Here is a 20,640-nt window from a genome sequence, read left to right as displayed (position 1 = left end):
CACTGGCTGCTATGCTATAAGGAAATGAGTTGCACCTTCTCCACCAGTAATTGCTTTTGGCGTAGTGGTAAGGGCTTGGATCCTAACAACTAGAACATAATCCTTTAGTATAAGTCATTTCTATGATAGTGATTTTATTGTCAGATTTTTTCATAAGAGGATGTGCCATAGATGATTCTGATGGAGTTGAAGTGATTAAAGTTGAACGTTACGATAACTTGTATGTAGTAAATTTTACAACTCTAACTGCTTCTAGACCTATTTGGTTGATCTCCAAGGCATAAAAAAGAGACAGTTGGATATAACATCAAAGGTTATCACATAAGAACTTCAACGATATTAATAAACTCGTAAGCAAACAACTTTTCATAAGTCTACCAGAATTGCGATTTGACAAAGATTCATTGTGTTCATCATGTGAGATGGGAAAATGACAAGAAGTTCCCATAAAGAAAAAAATCGAATCTTCATGCAAATCACCTCTACAAATGATACACATGGATTTGTGTAGGCCCATGCGAACGCAATAGATTAGTGGCAAAGAGTATATATTGGTGATGGTCGATGATTATTCCAAATACATGTGGTTAGAGTTTTTGAGAGCTAAGTCTGATGCGCCTGAGCTGATAATTGCATTCATCAAGTGTATTCAAGTTTTTCTACAACCTCTAGTCCAGAAAATCAAAAGTGACAATGGCACTGAGTTTAAGAATGTGGTTCTTCCGAATTTTCTATATTTAGTATTAGCTTGGACTATGCTTGCTTACTCGGTGCTACCTCTATATTTGTGGGTAGAAGCTGTTTCAACTGCTTCCTTCATACAAAATAGAAAGATAATCATCAATCATTTAAACAAAACTGTTTATGAAATTATTAATAAATGTAAGACTAATGTGAAATTCTTTCATGTTTTTGGCTGTAGATGCTTTGTGCTAAGTGGCAGAGACAATCTAGAAAAGTTTGATAAGAAAACAGACAAAGGTTACCTTTTCGGATACTCTATCATGTCAAAGGCCTTTAGAATCTACATCAAACGGACCAAAATTGTAATTGAGAGCATTATTGTTCGATTTGATGAATGTACGACTTCTGAAAAACACAGTTCACGTCTCAATCAACAATTGTCGACTTTTGAACAAGGTAGTTCAGGACTCAAGTTACAATTGTCAGTTTCTGCACAAGACAATGTAGAACCTATACAAAATAGGATAATGAATTCTAGTTCTCTGCAAAATCATATTTAAAATTCATTATTACAATATGCTTTTAATATAACCTCGGATGTTTATGCAGAATATGAAAATTCAGATACTTCCACAGTTAATAATTTAGTGGTTCCAATTCAACAAGTTATTCAACTTTCTGGACCATCTAAAGCTGGTTGTTCAACTTGAAGTTGCTCAACCTAAACCGACTCAATCTGATATTGTTCAACCTGTTGAAGTTGTTCAATCTATGTTTTCTCAACCTGAACATTCAGAAATACAAGTTGTTACTAATGAGTATGATGATCAGAATAACCAAACTGACGTTCAACCTTTTCCTTGTATACACAAATGGACAATAGATCCTCCCCCAACTCAAATCATTGGAGATTTAAACTCTAGAGTGCATACATGATCTGCAACCGCTAACGAGTGTCTATTTGTAAGATTTATGAGGGGGTGTTTACTTTTGAGTTAATCAGCTTAATGGTTGTTTTGGCTTATTCGCACAGCCATATATGGATGTTTACTTGCGGCTTAATGATAAATATGTTGGCTTATTCGTACAGTAGGGAAGGGGTGTGTTGTCCCCATTAAGCCAAAAAATTGACAATTAAACCCCTCATCCCACGCCTCCCCTTTCAATCCCACCCCCTCTTTCATTTCATAACCCTAGACGAGAGATAGAGAGCAACGAATGGAGTGTGAGAGAGAAAACTAGATCGATGCAAAAGAGGTAGAGTTTCCAACTTCAAGGAAGGTTTTCATGTTCGACGGGAGGGACTCTCATCGTCTTCTCCGGCGATTTCAGGTCTGGGACTGGTTCGAGTCTCACCGTCTTCCCCGGAGCTTTTGGGAGCCATCGTCTTCTCCAACAGCTTTTGGGAGCCATCGTCTTCTCCAACAGGTTGGAGCCCATCGTCTTCCCCAGAGTTTTCACGCCTGGTTGGAGACCATCGGCTTCTTCAACATATTTTGGGAGCCCATTATCTTCCCCGAAGATTTCATGTCTGGTTGGAGCAAATCGTCTTCTCCAACAAATTTACCACTTTACTATTTTGATCCAACAGATTTTGAGAAATCATCATCTGGAATCCATAAGATAGGCCCCCATCGAGCATCTTTTTTGATTGAATCGGTTTTGGATTTTTGGTTTGATGAACAGCAGATTTTTGGTTTGAGTTTGAGGGGTAGATTGGTCATTATTGTCATTTAGACGATTGATTCAGGTAAAAAAGTAAACAACAATAAACTTTTATGTAGGCAGACAAATTTATCTAGACAGACAAATTTATCCATACAGAACTTAATGGTAGAGCCAAAGTCATCTGAACTGTTGCAAGATCCTGACGGGATTAATGTGATTCAAGATGAACTTCAAGAATTTGAAAGAAACAAAGTTTGGAGACTCTTGCCAAGACCAAAAGATAAATTAATAATCGGTACAAAAAGGGTCTTTCGAAACAAAAAGAATGCAATGGGAATTACAGTTCGAAACAAAGCCAGACTGGTCGAAAAAGGTTCTTTTCAATAAGAAGGTATAAATTATGATGAGACCTTTGCTCCAATTTCACAAATCGAGGCTATAAGAATATTTTTAGCATACACGGCTCACAAGAACTTCATGATCTACACATGAACGTGAAGTCAACATTTCTTAATGGAATTGTCCATGGAGAAGTGTGATAACCAGATCTTGGTTGTCACCTGAGGTAATGAATATATGATTATTTGTTATATATGATTACATGGCCGCATGATAAATTGATACATTTGATCACGTTAGTATGTGAAAATGTGCATAATATAGATGCATGAATGAGATTATGTGTATAAGAGGATGCACATGTTTGTATGATATATATATGTGATATACATGCCTATATGTGTATATATGCATGAGAGTATATAAATATATATATATATATGTGTGTGTGTGGTGAGGCAAGATTCATGCATGTGGAGAGGAGGCTGTTATGGCGACCTTTTACGTTTTGGAAAGGTATAAAAGGGTGAGTTTGACCTCCAGTTCATTCCCTTGCTATTTTCAGAATTTGAGCGATTTAAGAGAGAGAGAGAGAGAAGTTGTCCGGATTTCTTGTTTTGCTTTGCAAAGAAGCTGATTTCAAAAGGCTTTTCAAGGTGAGTGCTTCTTACTACTTTTAAACTCATCAGAATTGTATAATTGATTGTAGAACTTTACTTTTGATATAAAAGTTATCCACTGGAGTGTTGTCCGAATTAGCCATAAACCGGACAAAGGCTGGGCGATTTAAGCCCTAAACCGGTTAAGGCTTAATCGATTTATAAATAAACCGCTTGATGAGTGTTGTCCAGATTAGACTTAAACCGGTTAAGGCTTAAGCGATTTATAACTAAACAGCTTGATGAGTGTTGTCCGGATTAGACTTAAACCGGTTAAGGCATAAGCGGTTTAACCCTAAATCGGACAAGTAATAAGCGATTTATAAATATTGGGTTTATATTTTGATCGGAGAAGTATGAATACGACCATGTGTTGACCGGAATATTTTAAATCGGACAAGCCTTGGGCGATGTGTTGTCCGGATTTATTATCCGGACAAAGGTGTTGGAATTCTCTTAAGTGCTAAATGTAAAGCCCCATTCCACATAACTCATGTAACACATACTTCATATGGAAGAATTAGACGTTTATTTACCACTCAGGTCCCTTGGTGCAAGAAATTACCATACATAATACATGTCCCAAAAATTCAAAATACATTTCCTGTACTAATCATCGTATATCAATCAAAACTATACATTATTAAACAAATCTTCCAGCAGATATACATATAGGAAAATATCATATTTTCCCATTCCCTTTACCATCCGTACCTCCTGCAATACATATTTAAAATCACAAAATGAGGGTTAGACCGAAAGGCCTAATGAGTTACCCTATTTATGTTATTGCAGGGTGAAAATCACCAAAACTTTGTACAAAATAACCTTTTCATATATATAACAAATATATGAACAAATAGGAACATATTACTAGTACCTTTCTACTTTTCAAGCCAAGCATTCTGCTATTCAAATAATATACTTCAAACCTTTATGGGTTTGAATCCACCAGGTTCCATATAATCCCACTTTTAAACCTTTTTAATTAAACAAGGTTTATTTAAAGTTTCAGGCCAAACCTGTTATCCCCTTCTCTATAACATTTAGACTATGATTTCCAATAAGAACCCTGATCCTAAATCTTTAAATCACAAATAAATAAAGATTTCAGATCACAGTAATCTTAAGGGATATAATAATGAGAGTTATATTATATAACACACACACATACAATTGCCACCCTTATATCCAAATGTACACCTCTCCTTGATATGCCACCCTTATCCCATGGTACACCTCTCCTTGATATGCCACCATTATCCCATGGTACACCTCTCCTTGATATGTCACCTTTATTTCCTCATCAAAACATTTCACAAAAACTATTTCATTTGGACCGCAGTCAATGGAATTATCAGTTCAAAATTATCTTTATTAAAATTCTCATTCATATAAATAAAAACAAGTCAAAATGCAAATCCGGTCAAAATAGACTTGACCAGACTTCACCTCCGGTAAAGCCTTGACCGATTTACTAATCTGGTCAATACAAGACCCTTGTCCGATTTACTAATCCGGACAACTCTCTCTGAAGCTTTGTTCGATTTAACACTTAAGAGAATTTTAACACTTTTGTCCGGATAACAAATGTCACACCCCGCTAAAGCTGAAACACGAGATGTAATAGGCAAGCGAGTCACAACAACAATTAATAAACAACACCTTTAAATTTTACAGAATAAAACGAGTTTAATATTATAACCAAAGTTTTTATAAACCCTTCATTTACAAAACTTCTTATTCGAACTTAATTAGTTTTGCCACGAGTATGCTCCCATAGTACAGCAAAACTTACTTGCTACCTGAAAAGCATGGAACGTAAAACGAGTCAATTACAAAGAGTTGGTGAGCTCACGGGTCTTCACATGCATAAATCATTTCAATGCATAAACCAAATATTTGCAAACTTATGCGAATCTTTTGCACTTAATAAATGTAAATCTTTCACGATGTAAATCTTGAGACGCTACTGAGCCTTACCTGACCAACTTGCCCCATTAATTTATGAACAACCAGAGGTAGCCCGTACACTACTTAGGTCCCACAGTTCGTAGGAGTACTAATTCAGCGGTGATCCAAATTCCACATGATTAGACAAGAAAACATAGGTAATGAGCACCCCTTTTTGGGTGGAACTGTCAACACAATAGCGGCTATCCACAATACCACGGCCCGGGGATGTACCCGAGTTAACAAATAGCATTTACGGACGGGGACTTTTATTTGGAAAAATATACTCCCAAGCACATCAATTTAGCATTTATTTCAAGTGCAATAACAGTTAACAAAATCATAACATAGTAAACCCGACTAAGCAGTTCCTTAGTCCAGAGGTTTCAAACAGAACCTGACTAAGCAGTTCCTTAGTCCAATGGTTTCAATCAAAACATGACTAACCAGTTCCTTAGTCCAAAGGTTTCAAACAAATAATCATGCATAGTTTGCTCAATCCCATGCTTTTCCCCCAAAACAATAAACAAAGCATTAAAAGTGGGGCCGTGAGAACTCACAAGTTTGATGATGAATATCCAGAGGTTGACCTTAGAGGCTTTCAATGCTCGCCCGACCATCTAGAACAGACCAACAACCAGCGCTAAAATCACTTAAGGTTTCTTGCCCAAGATAAAGCCAAGTTACTTTCCATGCAATGCCATCAAGTTTTTATAAATTAAAGTTGATATTTTATTATTTTACTTTTTAAAAAAGAACCTTCCAAAATCCTCATTATGACGACATTTTACATCATCCAAAACAATGATGACAGCCGCCAATTTCTAATATCAAGAATTTTTTAGTGGGTTTGAGTCTCTTCGTAAATACCCTACCAATTTGAGTTGCACAGCCCCCAACACAGATCGCACGCTCCACGATGGAGAGCAAATTGGGGGCTCAAACTCATCATTTTTCAAGAATTTAAACTCTAATTTTGAGCTAACAATCTCGATCAACTTCCAGAAAATATTTTCCGATTCCATTATATTCTTGAAGATAATAAAACCTATTGTGAGATGCATGCTCTTCATAAATGCTCTTCAACTTCCTCGGGTGTCACCAGACTTGGATACATAAAGCCATAACACTCACCTTAGATAAAATCTTAGTTTTGAGATATGCTTGCTCTTCCGCCTTCGATGATGAACTTGTCAAGGAGATTTCATTAGCATGAAATGGTAAACCTTTTCCCTTTCAACACAAGTTATTATATATAGTAAGAGCAAAAGAATAAAGGGGCGGTGCATGGGCAGCCGCCACCCATTTCCTATGCATAACATAAATGATAATAATAAGCCCCCAAAAGTAATATTCTAAAGAAAAATTAAAATAATCCACATGTTAATTCCTCAAAAACCCTTATACAACATAATCCAACCACGATTTTTTCATTGCTACATAAGCTTTAAAACCGATCAACTACAATCTGAAAACAGGATATTACAACAGTTGATGCTGGTGATGTGGAAGAACACGATGAAGATGATGATGAAGAAGACGGTGAGTCTCCCGACCTTCCTAAAGCCAGCGATGATCTGGATGATGATGATGACGATGAGGATTTCACGATTCAGTACTAGAGACCGCTGATGCCACGAAAGGCATCGCCCTCAGGGATTCCGCATCCCAGGGGGAGCAAAGAGAAAAAGAGGCTACTCAAGAAAAGCACCAAAGCACCAAGTCGAAAGACAAAGGTGTTGCTGAAGAAGGAAATTCTAAGGTATTGGTCAAACCTCTAGAACCCTTATCTAATGAGTCCTCTAGCTAAATCACCATTACTTCCATGTACCAACTCACCATCCCCACAACTACCTGCGGTTGGCTGGAGGAATGGGTTCCTGAGAACCCATCCCCCAGCGTTCCCACCGACTAGTAGATGTCATCTCAGGGAGTCGCTCGACCAAACTAGAGTAAAAATCCCTCTGCATACCTCTAGTTGTGGTAAGTTCGACTTCCTGACGGAAGCTGAAAGACTCAAGGCCAAGAAAGAACTAGAACTTCATAGAAAACAGACTGAGGACAACATAAAGCTGGCCAAGTCTCTAGTTGTTAAAGTTCTTCCAAGGAAGAAATCCAAAAAGACGGTGAATGCTGTCCAGGCTCAGGCTAAGCTTCTCTCTATTGCAGAAGTTGAATGTGAGATATAACAACCCACAATTTCCATGTACAGATAAGCACATAATTACATTCATAAAACAAAATGTAATATCATTTAAAAAACATGGGTTAACAAAAACTTTCTTGAATACATTTATGAGCAACTAAATTTTATCAATGTTTAAACCTTCCCCTTGCCTTTATCATGCGAGGTATGATGACCGGTAAAACAGGTTAGTCCAACAACTGAGCATTACACCCAAAAGGTCTAGTGAGTGTACATATCTCATACAAATAACTTACTTTCTAAACTAGCAGTTTTGAATCAAACCTGTACAGACACAAGCATTTTATCTATATTTATCACGGATCCTTTATTTCTCGCGGTTACACCGTCATTTCATCTCTCTCGCGGTTATTAAGATTAAAACCAAAACTGGTAATGAAATTCAAACAATTTTAGTCGGATTTGAAGTCCGGTCATCCTTGTCTGGATATGAAATCCGGACAATCCCTTAGAATTTAAAAGAAAGTAATCCGGACATAGCTTGAGCGATTTAGCTCTAAACCGCATAACACTTGGGCGGTTTAAGAATATATTGGACGGTACATGAGCGCTTTAAATGAACCCGGTTGATACTTGAGCGATTTAGAGTGAACCCCGGTCAATATTTAGGCGATTTCGGACTAAGGCAATGATCTCTTGAACGGTTTAGAACAAATCCAGACAACCCTTGTCCGGTTTAGGGTTGATATCCGGNCTCTTGAACGGTTTAGAACAAATCCAGACAACCCTTGTCCGGTTTAGGGTTGATATCCGGACAACACTTGACTGGATTAGAAATTATCCGGACAACATTTGTTCGGTTTAAAGTTGATCTCCGCGAAATATATATAAATAGTGAGTTTCATAATGGAGCAAATGGCAATGAATTTCATATAAGCAATTAATTCATAAAGCATATACACTCACCTTAAAATGTTGAACGGATTGAACCTGCAATTTACTCTCTCAATATATGAAGGATACTCTTAGAAAACCCAAACCGTTTCAATTAACATACACTTGCTATTTATAGCAAGTGTATGGCCGTCTTTTTACAAGAGTTGGTTGTACACACGCCTCAACACCTTCACACACTTCACACACACACACATATATATATATATACATATATATATTTATATTATATATATATTCAAAAATATTTAATCAAAACCTGTAACCCGAAATATTACAACATTCCCTCCTTAAAAGAATTTCGTCCCGGAATTCCATTTAAGAAAAAACGTAAGGATACTTTATTCGCATTTCAGATTCTGATTCCCAGGTGGCGTCTGGTCCTTTGTTATAACGCCACTGAACCTTTACTAATCCAACTTCTTTGTTCTGCAACTTCTTTACTTTGAAGTCAGTAATTAGTTTAGGGGTTTCTTTAAAGCACAATCTTTCATCCATCTTAATTTCAGGTAGTGGCATTGCTACATCTGGACTTATTAGACACTTCCTTAAATTTGACACGTGAAACGTGTCATGGATCCCACTTAATTCTAATGGAAGTTCTAATTTGTAAGCCACTTCCCCAACCCTTCCAATGATAGGGAATTGTCCAATATATCTTGGACTTAATTTCCCCTTTTTCCTAAATCGCACCATTCCTTTCCAAGGTGATGATACCTTTAACATCACACTATCACCTACTTGAAACTCAATCGGCTTCCGACGTTTATCTGCGTAACTTCTTTGTCTATCTTGTGCTGCCTTCATTCGTTCTCGTATTACTCCTATTTTATCTGAAGTTTGATGAACTAATTCAGGCCCAGCTAACTGTTTTTCACCTATTTCGTTCCAACACAAAGGAGTTCGACATTTTCGTCCATACAAAACCTCGAAAGGTGCTGCTTGAATACTTGAATGGTAGCTATTGTTGTACGCAAATTCCACCAGAGCCAAATGAGTATCCCATGATCCACTAAAATCAATTACACATGCTCTAAGCATATCTTCTAACGTTTGGATAGTTCTTTCACTTTGTCCGTCAGTCTGAGGGTGATAAGTTGTACTTAGCTTAATTTGCGAACCCATTTCCCTTTGGAAGCTCTTCCAAAACATAGAAGTGAACTGACTATCTCTATCAGAAACAATTGATAGAGGAACACCATGACATGTCACTACCTCATCAATGTATAATTTTGCCAATCTCTCCATTGAATATGACTCTTTCATAGGTAAGAAGTGTGCAGATTTGGATAACCGATCTACTATCACTCATATAGCATCATAACCTTTTGATGTTCTCGGCAACTTGGTTATGAAATCCATAGTGATGTGATCCCACTTCCACACTGGAATTTCTAAAGATTGCAACTTTCCATAAGGGCGGTGGTGTTCAATCATTACCTGAAGACATGTTAGGCATTGCTCAACATACTTAGTTATATCCTTCTTCATACCTGGCCACCAATAGTGTTGCTTCAAATCCTGATACATTTTTTATACCTGGTTGAATTGCAAAAAGTGACCTACGAGCCTTACCCAAAATACGTTTCCTGAGATCACCATAGCATGGTACCCAAATTCTCTTCTGGAATTTCCAAAACACTAACATATTTCACAATTTCAGATATCAACCCACCTAATCTTTCTTGTTTAACTTTATCGTCCTTCATTGCCTCACGCTGAAATTCTCGCAATTCTTCCTGAATACTGGGTAGCAACTTAACTCGTAAAGCTACGACTTTGATAGTTCCAGTTTTCTCTTGTCGACTTAACAGATCGGCCACTACCTTTGCTTTTCCTGGATGATTCAAAATTTTACAATCATAATCACTTACCAATTCCAACCATCTTCTCTGACGCATATTCAGTTCTTTCTACTGGAACAGATGTTGCAAGCTCTTATGATCTGTGAAAATTTGACATTTCATTCCGTAAAGGTAGTGCCTCCATATCTTTAAAGCGAATACTACCGCTGCCAACTCCATATCATGAGAAGGATACTGCCTTTCATGATCTTTTAACTGTCTAGAAGCATAAGCTATTACCTTTTCACGTTGCATTAGTACACAGCCCAAACCATTTTTTGACGCATCACTATATACCACAAAATCTTTCATTCCATTTAGCAAGGATAGAATTGGTGCATAGCATAACTTGTCCTTTAACATCTGAAAGGCCTAAGCTTGAGCTTCATCCTACTCGTATTTCACATTCTTCTTTGTCAACTTTGTTAATGGAGTAGCTATACGAGAAAAATTATGTATAAACTTACGATAATACCCAACCAACCCTAGAAAACTTCTAATTTCAGTTGAAGTCTTTGGGTCTTCCCACCTTTCAATGGCTTCAATCTTCAAAGGATCTACTTTAATGCCTTCTTTTGAGATAACATGTCCCAAAAACTGAACTTCTCGCAACCAAAATTCACACTTTGACATCATAGCATACAATCTCTCTTGTTTCAAAAGTTCTAAGAGTAATCTCAAATGATGAGCATGCTCTTCTTCCGAACGAGAATATATCAGAATATCATCAATGAAGACAATCACAAATTTATCGATAGGGACGACACACCCTATTCATCATGTCCATAAAGGCTGCAGGCGCATTTGTGAGTCCAAATGGCATAACCAGAAATTTGTAATGACCATAACGTATACGGAATGCCGTTTTCGACATATCTTCATTCCGAATCTTCAATTGATGATAACCGCACCATCAATCAATTTTCGAAAAATAAGTAGCCCCAACCAATTAATCAAACAAATCATCAATTCTTGGGAGAGGATACTTATTTTTTATTGTTAGTTTATTCAGCTCCCGGTAATCAATGCACATCCTCATTGATCCATCTTTCTTCTTTACAAATAGCACCGATGCACCCCATGGAGAAGTACTTGGTCGGATAAAACCTTTATCCAATAATTATTTCAATTACGACATTAACTCCTTTAATTCAGAAGGAGTTAATCTATATGGTGCAGGCGCAACGAGTGCTGCTCGAGGAAGTAATTCTATTTGAAATTCAATCGTTCGATCCGAAGGTAGACTTATCAAATCTTCCAGAACTACCTCAGGAAATTTCCTCACAACTGGAATATCTTCCATCTCTTCTTTTTCATTATTCATGTCTATAACATATGCAAGAAAATTAACACATCTCTTCTGTACATACTTTCGAGCCTTTAGGACTGAAATAAGGCTAGAATAACGATCCCGTCGATCCCCATAAATCACAACCTTTCCTTTTTTCGATAAGTCTATATGAATCTTGTTCTCATCACAGACTATGTTACCTTGGTTTTTAGCTAACCAATCCATGCCTATAATTATATCAAATTCCCTTAAAGGCAAGGGAAATAGTTTTATAGGCACCTCATGTGACAACCCAATCTCCACATATTGCATATTACATATAATTCATTCATAGAATACATAGATTCCCACATAGGTCCAAAATTACAAAAGTCTGTGCTATAGGTTTACGATACAAATTGCATAACTTAAAAATTCTAAAAGACATGCACTTGTAAACTAGCATTGCTCCCCTCCAAAACTCATCTAGATATGGTCTTCAACATTTAAGCACATAAGGGAAGTAATCATATAATGCTTTTTCCCTTATTGATAATATAACTAGTATTACCTGCACACATATTTTAAAACATAAAATGAGGGTTAGACAAAAGTCTAGTGAGATTTCCCTTTTTCGTGCTATGCAGGGCGACAACACCAAAACATTTATCAAAGGATCTCTCAACATAATGAAGAATAATAAAAGAATCGCATCCTGTTTAGGTATCCCATACTTAGAAAATAATGGGTTTCCAGTCCATCGGCCTCTGGTTCCACAGGGTCCATCAGCCTCTGGTTCCAAACCATATATTTCAATAATCAGGACCAGAGCTCCCCTGGTCTTTCTACCAGAGCTTCTGGCTAATCAACCAGAGCCTCTGGTTCCTCGACCAGAGCCTCTCTGTTTCAATGTGTAAACCAACCAGAGCCTCTCTTGTCTGTTTTTCATAAAAAAATTCTAAGTATAGAGACTTATTTTGAAATATCATCTTAAAACTTTAAATATAGCACTAAGCTTGTTTCTAAAAGATATAAAGCTTATTTTCAAACTAATAATTTATAAAAGATTTTGCATCATTTTTAAATCAATATCCAGAATCCTCTGGTTCTATTATGAGGATCAATCAGAGCCCTTCTGGTTCATTGCAAGGTATAACCAGAGCTATTCTCTTTCCTCATAATCAATGCATTTACCGAAAGCATTTTTATTCACAACCTACAGTCATGAACTATATTATCTCCATTGCCATAACATCATTACCATCATTTCTACTAAAGACAACATCTCTAAATCCTCTAATCACCAAGAAGTGAGAACTAATATATAGTTATCATGGTAAGAGTTAGGCTATGCCAATAACGACCCACCTTATATCCTCCTAATAATCAATCCCCTTTGAATGATGTTCCACCCTTATATCCTCCCATTCATTAATATAAAGTAGTTCATCCAAAGACAGACCTCAGTCACATGTCAGAGTGAACCTGTTCTTTATCCTCAAACCAAATCATGGTTTCAACATAGGTTTATACTCAAAACCTTTAATTTTCAAGAACAACCTGTTCTCCCAAAATAGTTTAAAACATTGTTTTTTCTGTAAAACTCTTTCAAACTGTTTTAAAACCCAGATGCTGTTTAATTCTTTCCAAAACAATCCCAAAAATAGATTCAAACAACAACTTCTCAAAGGCTATTGAAGAACACAACTCTGTTTCATATTTAACTAGAAACAGATTCCAAAACAGTAACATCATGAAAACTGTTGAAGACAGTTTATCATCTTAATCTCAAAACCAATATCAAAACTCAACAGTTGATACACAAATATATAAGGAAATAAATTTCAAAACCATTCACCTTATCAAACAGATTTCTTGATGATAATCACACAGCAACAGCTTTACTCTAAAAAAGAATCTTCAAGTACTTTTGAAGCAACAACTCTTGAAGAACACCTTAGCTCACACACACATGTTCTTTTCTAAAAAAAATGACAGTGATAAGGATAACCTTATCCAAACTTTTCTTTAAATATCCTCACCTAGGCGGTGGAGGATTTTAATAATATAAAATTGGATAAGACGGTGTGGGTTTTATTATTTAAAAAAAAACCTATTTGCTTCATTACTAAGGTACCACTATCTCAATAAAATATTCATATTATCCAAACATGTATGCACTTATTTCATGTATCATGTATTGTTGCCACATTCACGCATACCATCATATAATTTATCAAATAATCACGTAAAATTTACCTTGACCCAGGTTATCTGAAACCTGGTTATAACACCTCACATCCCTCTATGCTTATGAAACATTCATATATTCTTTCTTTAACCAAAACATCACTATCATTTGATGTTTCCACAATCAAATCCTCACTTAACGCTTTAGATTCTAAATGTGCGTAATTAACAAACGATGATGACACAAAAGAACGATTTGCACCCGAGTCAAATAAAACTTTGGCACATACTGAATTAACAAGGAATGTACTTGTTACCACTTCAGGATGCTCTTCCGCCTCACCTCTCGTCATCTGAAAGGCTCTCCCTCTTGCAGACTCCACACGTCCTATCTCTCCTCGACCACTTGAATTAACACGATTATCCATTTGTCCACGACCTGTTGGCACATAACCAGAACCTCGGCCCCCAGAATATCCAGATCCCCGACCTCCAGCAAAACCAGAACCTCATCCCTTCGCTTGCGGACAATCAGCGTTTACATGTTGAGATGAATTACATGTAAAACATCTTCGCGTCATTCGACAATCTCGAGCTATATGTCCGGGTTCCTGACGTTTAAAACATACTCGCGACTTTGTATTGCAGTTTCCCTAATGTATTTTATGGCATCGTGTGCATGCCTTATCAGCAAACCTGGGGACTGGTCGATTCAAACTTTCCATAAACCTTGGTCTACGAAAATTAGTTATTGTAGTTTCCCCCTTTCTTTTCTCTCCAACCCTCTCTGGTGCTTGTCATTTAATATCTTGTTCCAGTATTTCAGCAGCATCGACTGCTGCTTGAAATGTTGTCGGATTCCTGGATATCACATATTTCCAAAGATTCGACTCTAAACCCCATATATATTTTCTCACTTTATTGTTTTTCGATATAATATAAGCTTCAGCAAACCTGGACTGTTCCATAAAGACTTCCGTGTATTGACGAACTAACATATTTCCTTGTTCCAGACGAATGAAATCATCTTCAAACTTTCGTATTGCAGCTTCAGGACAATACTGCATTTTAAACTTAACCATTAATTCTTCCCACATCATGTTTTTCAAAATATTTGGATCTGAACTTGACAGAACTTCCCACCAGTAGAAAACACTTGATCTCAGATGAGATACAGCAAACATGACTTTGTCCTCTTCTGCACTTTTTCTGATTTACAGACTCAGCTCTATCTCTTTAAGCCAACATATGGCTTTAACAGGGTCACGCTCCCCAGAAAATTTTGGAGGTTTACAGGCAAGAAACATCTTGATATCTCCTCCTTTCTGTACTGAGGACGAAGTAAGAGGTACAGATGTACCAGCTACCAACGTACTAGCTCCGGCTTCCTTCTGATAATCGGAATTTCTTATTGCTTATGGATTATTTTAGGTTGTACGTCCCAACAAGTTCACCAAACTTTCTTGGAACTTTCCCAACTCTGCTGCCAGCATTTCCTGGGTAATAACTTCGGGATTAGGGACATTATGTCCACCCCTTGCTCTTCCTCTACCACGGCCAGACATTGAATTTTCTTGGGCCGACAATTCCTGTTCCACATGAGTTTCTTGTCTAGCACTTCTACCTCTTCCTTGACCCCGGCTACGACCAGTAGAGGTCCTTTCCGATTGATTAGGATTATCTACCATTTTCAGTGTAGGCCTCTTTCTGTACATTTAAACACATATAATTATTCACAAAATCAAATCATAATAACATGTTTATCCTCAAGTCTATTCACAACTCAGATTATATCAGTCATATATAATCTATCTTTCTCATAATAGGTTCTGCTATAACATATTCCCCATTTCATATTCCCAGTGAAACCTATTAACATAACTTCCACATCTCTAGTTTAATTCTAAGTATTTTGCAAATATCCAGATCCCTTAAACTAAGGCTCTGATACCAACTGTAACAACCCATAATTTCCATGTGCAGATAATCCACATAATTACAATCATAAAACAAAATGTAATATTGTTTACAAAACATGGGCTAACAAAAACTTTCTTGAATACATTTATGAGCAACTAAATTTCATCAATGTTTAAACCTTCCCCTTGCCTTTATCTTGCGAGGTATGATGACATACAAAATAGGTTAGTCCAACAACTAAGCAATAGACACAAAAGGTGTAGTGAGTGTATATATCTCATACAGATAACATACTTTCTAAACTAGCAGTTTAGAATCAAACCTGTACAGACACAAGCATTTTATCTATATTTATCACAGATCCTTTCTTTCTCGCGGTTACACCGCCATTTCATCTCTCTCGCGGTTACAACGCCATTTCATCTCTCTCGCGGTTACACCGCCATTTCATCTCTCTTGCTATTACACCACCATTTCATCTCTCTCGCGGTTATTAAGATTAAAACCAAAACTGGTAATGAAATTCAAACAACTTTAGCCGGATTTGAAGTCCGGTCATCCTTGTCCGGATATGAAATCCGGACAATCCCTTAGAATTTAAAAGAAAGTAATCCAGACATAGCTTGAGCAATTTAGCTCTAAACCGCATAACAAAATTGGGCGGTTTAAGACTATATTGGACCGTACATGAGCGGTTTAAATGAACCCGGTGGATACTTGAGCGATTTAGAGTGAACCCCGTTCAATACTTAGGCTATTTAGGACTAATCCGATTACCTCTTGAATGGTTTAGAAGAAATCCGGACAACCCTTCTCCGGTTTAGGGTTGATATCCTGACAACACTCGACCGGAATAGAAATTATCCGGAAAACGTTTGTTCGGTTTAAAGTTGATATCTGCACAATATATATAAATAGTGAGTTTCATAATGGAGCAAATGGCAATGAATTTGATATAAGCAATTAATTCATAAAGCACACACACTCACCTTATAATGTTGAACGGATTGAACCTGCAATTTACTCTCTCAATATATGAAGGAAACTCTAAGAAAACCCACACCCTTTCAATTAACATACACTTGCTATTTATATCAAGTGTATGGCCGTCTTTCTACAAAAGTCGGCTGTACACATGCCTCAACACCTTCACACACTTCACACACACAGAGACACACACACACATATATATATTTATATTATATATATATATATATATATATATTCAAAAAAATTTAATCAAAACTTGTAACCTGAAATATTACATGAGAAGAACCTGATGATGGCCGAGCACGAAAGAAAATGGAGCGCAGATCGCCTACACAAGAGAGTCAGCCCTCATCCAATTTCAGACATCACCATCAGTGGACGGATGAAAAATGGTGGGTTTATGGTCTCAATGCTCATCACCAGGGATAACCTTGAGGCGATCACCGAGTATCCTTCCTACCTAGGCGAGTACGGCTACAGTGAATGGCTGGAGATATGCCAAGCCATTCAGTGCTCAAAATCTCGACATAAGCCGATTATCAAAGACATCATCAACGAGCTGATCAAGAAGTTGTCCAGGTATGTCGCAGTCCCTGAAAAGTCAACTCTGAAGAATGGTGGAAGAAGAAAAAGACCTTCAAGTCTTAATGACGAACCAACTCTAAGAAACGAACATGAAATAAAGTTATCCTTGGACGAAGTCCTGAAGGCTATGAAGAAGCCAGATATCTCTATGCTGAGTCTCTCACTGCTAGAAGGGTCCCTACATACCTAACACTGTGCACATCAAGCTTGAGTTAGGGTTCATCTTCCTTGACTATGAAGGTGATGTCAGCTTCCAAAGAATGTCTGAGTTGCATCTCTGCCCAATGGAAGATCTTTCATACATTCGATATTGGCTGAAGGATGACAAATATGGTGAAACAATGGAAATCAAGATTAGAAAGTGTTGGGTCTGAATTTCAGTACTTAATTGTATTCGTCTTGAAAGATAATATTGTCTATAATTGTAAAGACATCGTGTTTGACTTTCCTTGTGTAGTTTAACTTTGACTAGAAGGGTTTTACTTTGACCCTATATAAAGGTTTTGTCTTTTGTGTAATTGTTGGAGAAGAGAGCTCATTTGTATCAATATGTAAACTTTGAGAGTTAATAAAGCATTGACTGAGTGTGACCTTTTCTTTCATCTCCTTCCAAGTTGTTCTTACAAGATTATGAGGATTGCCATGGATTGTATGAAGCTTATATGAAGATTGATCAACTTAGGGACTTTCAGAAAGGAATTTCAACGTCGAAAGGAGCTCGGAGAAGATGTACTTGTCTACATTAATCTGAACAACTTAGATTAGTTATTTCTTTTGTAATTCGTCCATTCACTGTTTACCTTTTGTATTCTATGTCAACTTTCAGTGTTCAACTTATATATTGTAAGTCAAAGACATGTACTGAAAAAATTGTAATATGTCCTTTTGAAATTAATATAAGTGTTCCTTTTGCATCACTGAAAAAGATTCCTGAAAAGAGTAATAGGGACATAGTCTATGAGTACTAGTGTTTCTCTTACATTCACTAACAATCTAGAAGTCAGTGAACATGCTTTCAGTTTTAGTTTCTCTTCCTTTATAATTTCTTAAACTTGTAACTTAAGAAAATTTACTAAGTAAAAACTGACTCACTAAAAAAGTTCCCAAAACAGTTAAAAGAGACATGTACTTTAGATGTAACTTTTTCTTACTGCTATTTGATAAGACAACTTTCTTAATGTTGTTTTCTTATAATCAAATACGGGGAGATTTTTTATCCTCTCTCTCATTGATTTAATGATAATACCTTTTACCTTATACGAAGTATTATGTTTCTGTCTTTCACTTCCAACGATCATCACTGAGTCTGTTCAGTGATCGTTGAGACATGTATTGTAAATCCATCAGCGACAGCTATACTTCAAAAAGACAAAACTCTCACCAAAGAACCTTCAACGAAAGTCCAAGAATGAAACTAAATATTAGAGACTAGCGCGTTAGTGGTCTGAAGTGGCATTTAGTGATTACAACCTGGTCAACATATGTGTGAAGACAGCCTCTGCCTTAGCGAATGCTGAAGAGACCTTTAGCATTATTCTAGCATTCAACGATCAAATGAAGCTTGTTGTGCAAGATTTCTTTTGTCTTGTCCATCCACACATAAAGGACAATACCATACCCTTTCTAGAGTATAGTACGGTACGAAGCCGATTAGTTGACTCTACTACCCACCAACAACATGAAAGGATGTCCGCTCATGAATAGGCTTTTGTACTATTCATTGTAGCAGAGGACAAGCTTTTCTCTAAAAAACTTGACGTGAAACCCTATTGCATTGCATTAAATGTGCATTTAATGCAATTTGTATAAATAGATGTGTGTTATCTCCATGCGGAGATACCTAACCCTAATCCTTGCGTGCATACGTGAAAGAACACACACACATCTAAGAATACATACGCTTATATTCAAAGCAAGTTAGAATCCCTTTTCAAGTATTCTAAATAGCTCCTACCCAGAAAAAACTCATTTTCTTCTTAGTCTTAAACATCAAATCTTTTCTCTTTGCTAAGATCATTTTTGTGTCACTTAGATTGTTTTAGATAGGTTATATTTACCTTATCTATTTTCGCATACAATCTTGTAAAATCTGTGTTGATACTTCTTTATCAATATATATTTTAAATTTGGAAAGTTTCTTGTGTATGTATTCATTCCCCCCTCTACAAACTGTTTCTATAAAACTTTTGTCGACCCTAACGAGACCAGCAGAAATGATACCTAATATTGATGTGTTTGGTCTTAGAGTGTGGAACTGGATAAGCAGTTATTGCAATTGCACTTTTTGAATCGCAGTTGATAGGGACTTTTTTGAAAATGTATGCATAGTATTGAAGTTGTGTCTTCATCCACAAAACTTGTGAACAACAACTAGTTGTTGCAACATATTTTGCCTCAGCAATAGAAGTTCAAACACAGTTTTGTTTCTTCGAAGTCCAACTTACGAGCTTGTCGGCTAAGAACCGATAGGATCCAGAAGTGCTCTTTCTGTCCAATTTGCAACCTGCATTGTCAGAATCAGTAAATACAATCAGCTCAAAACCAGATTCCTTCGAATACCAAAGGCCCAAATTTTGTGTGCCTTTGAGATATCTAAGAATTCTCTTTACCGCAACAACATGTGACTTCTTAGGATTAGCCTGACATCTCGCTCAAAAACATGTTGAAAACATTTTATCTGGTCTACTTGCAGTTAAGTACAATAAAGATCCAATTACGAAATGATAATTTGTTGGTCAACCAATTTTCCAGATAAATCTGCATCCAATAAAGTACCAGTTGCCATGGCAGTCTTTATGAAAGAACATTCAGACATATTAAATCTTTTCAAAATATCTTTTACATATTTAGACTGATTAATGAATATGTCACTGGGGAGTTGTCTTACTTCATGGCCAAGAAAGAAATTTAACTCTCCCATCACACTCATTTGTTAAACTCCATTATGCAAAATGTAAAAAGTAATGAAAAAACAGTAAGTGATGAAGAACCAGAAAACCGATGAAGAGATCAAGGCAGAAAAGACTAACCAGAGCATCGATGGAAAGACTAACCAGAGCATCGATGGAAAGACCAACCATCAAACCGATGGACCAAGTACAACCAGCGGATCGATGGATGATGCGATGGAAAGTGTATTCATTGATGCGATGGAAAGTGTATTCATTGATGCGATGGACAGACTAACACTTAGAAAGTTTTCTAAGTATTCATCCAAGCGTGCAATGGAGATTTAAAGATAAGAATGAAATCATCACATCAATAATGACAGCTGGAGATGATAAATCAACAGCTAGAATTATAGTTTATCTTGTAAACAATGATTATCCATGTAAAAGATAAACATTATCTATTAGCTAGAATATTTTCTAGAAAGTAGTAATAGTTAGTTATCCTAGCATTAGCTAACTAGTATAAATAGACGATTAGGTCTATTAT

Source organism: Cynara cardunculus (genome assembly GCF_001531365.2).
Source record: "Cynara cardunculus var. scolymus isolate 2C chromosome LG 17, CcrdV1, whole genome shotgun sequence".
NCBI classification, from domain to species: Eukaryota; Viridiplantae; Streptophyta; class Magnoliopsida; order Asterales; family Asteraceae; genus Cynara; species Cynara cardunculus.
This window is presented reverse-complemented; position numbering follows the sequence as displayed.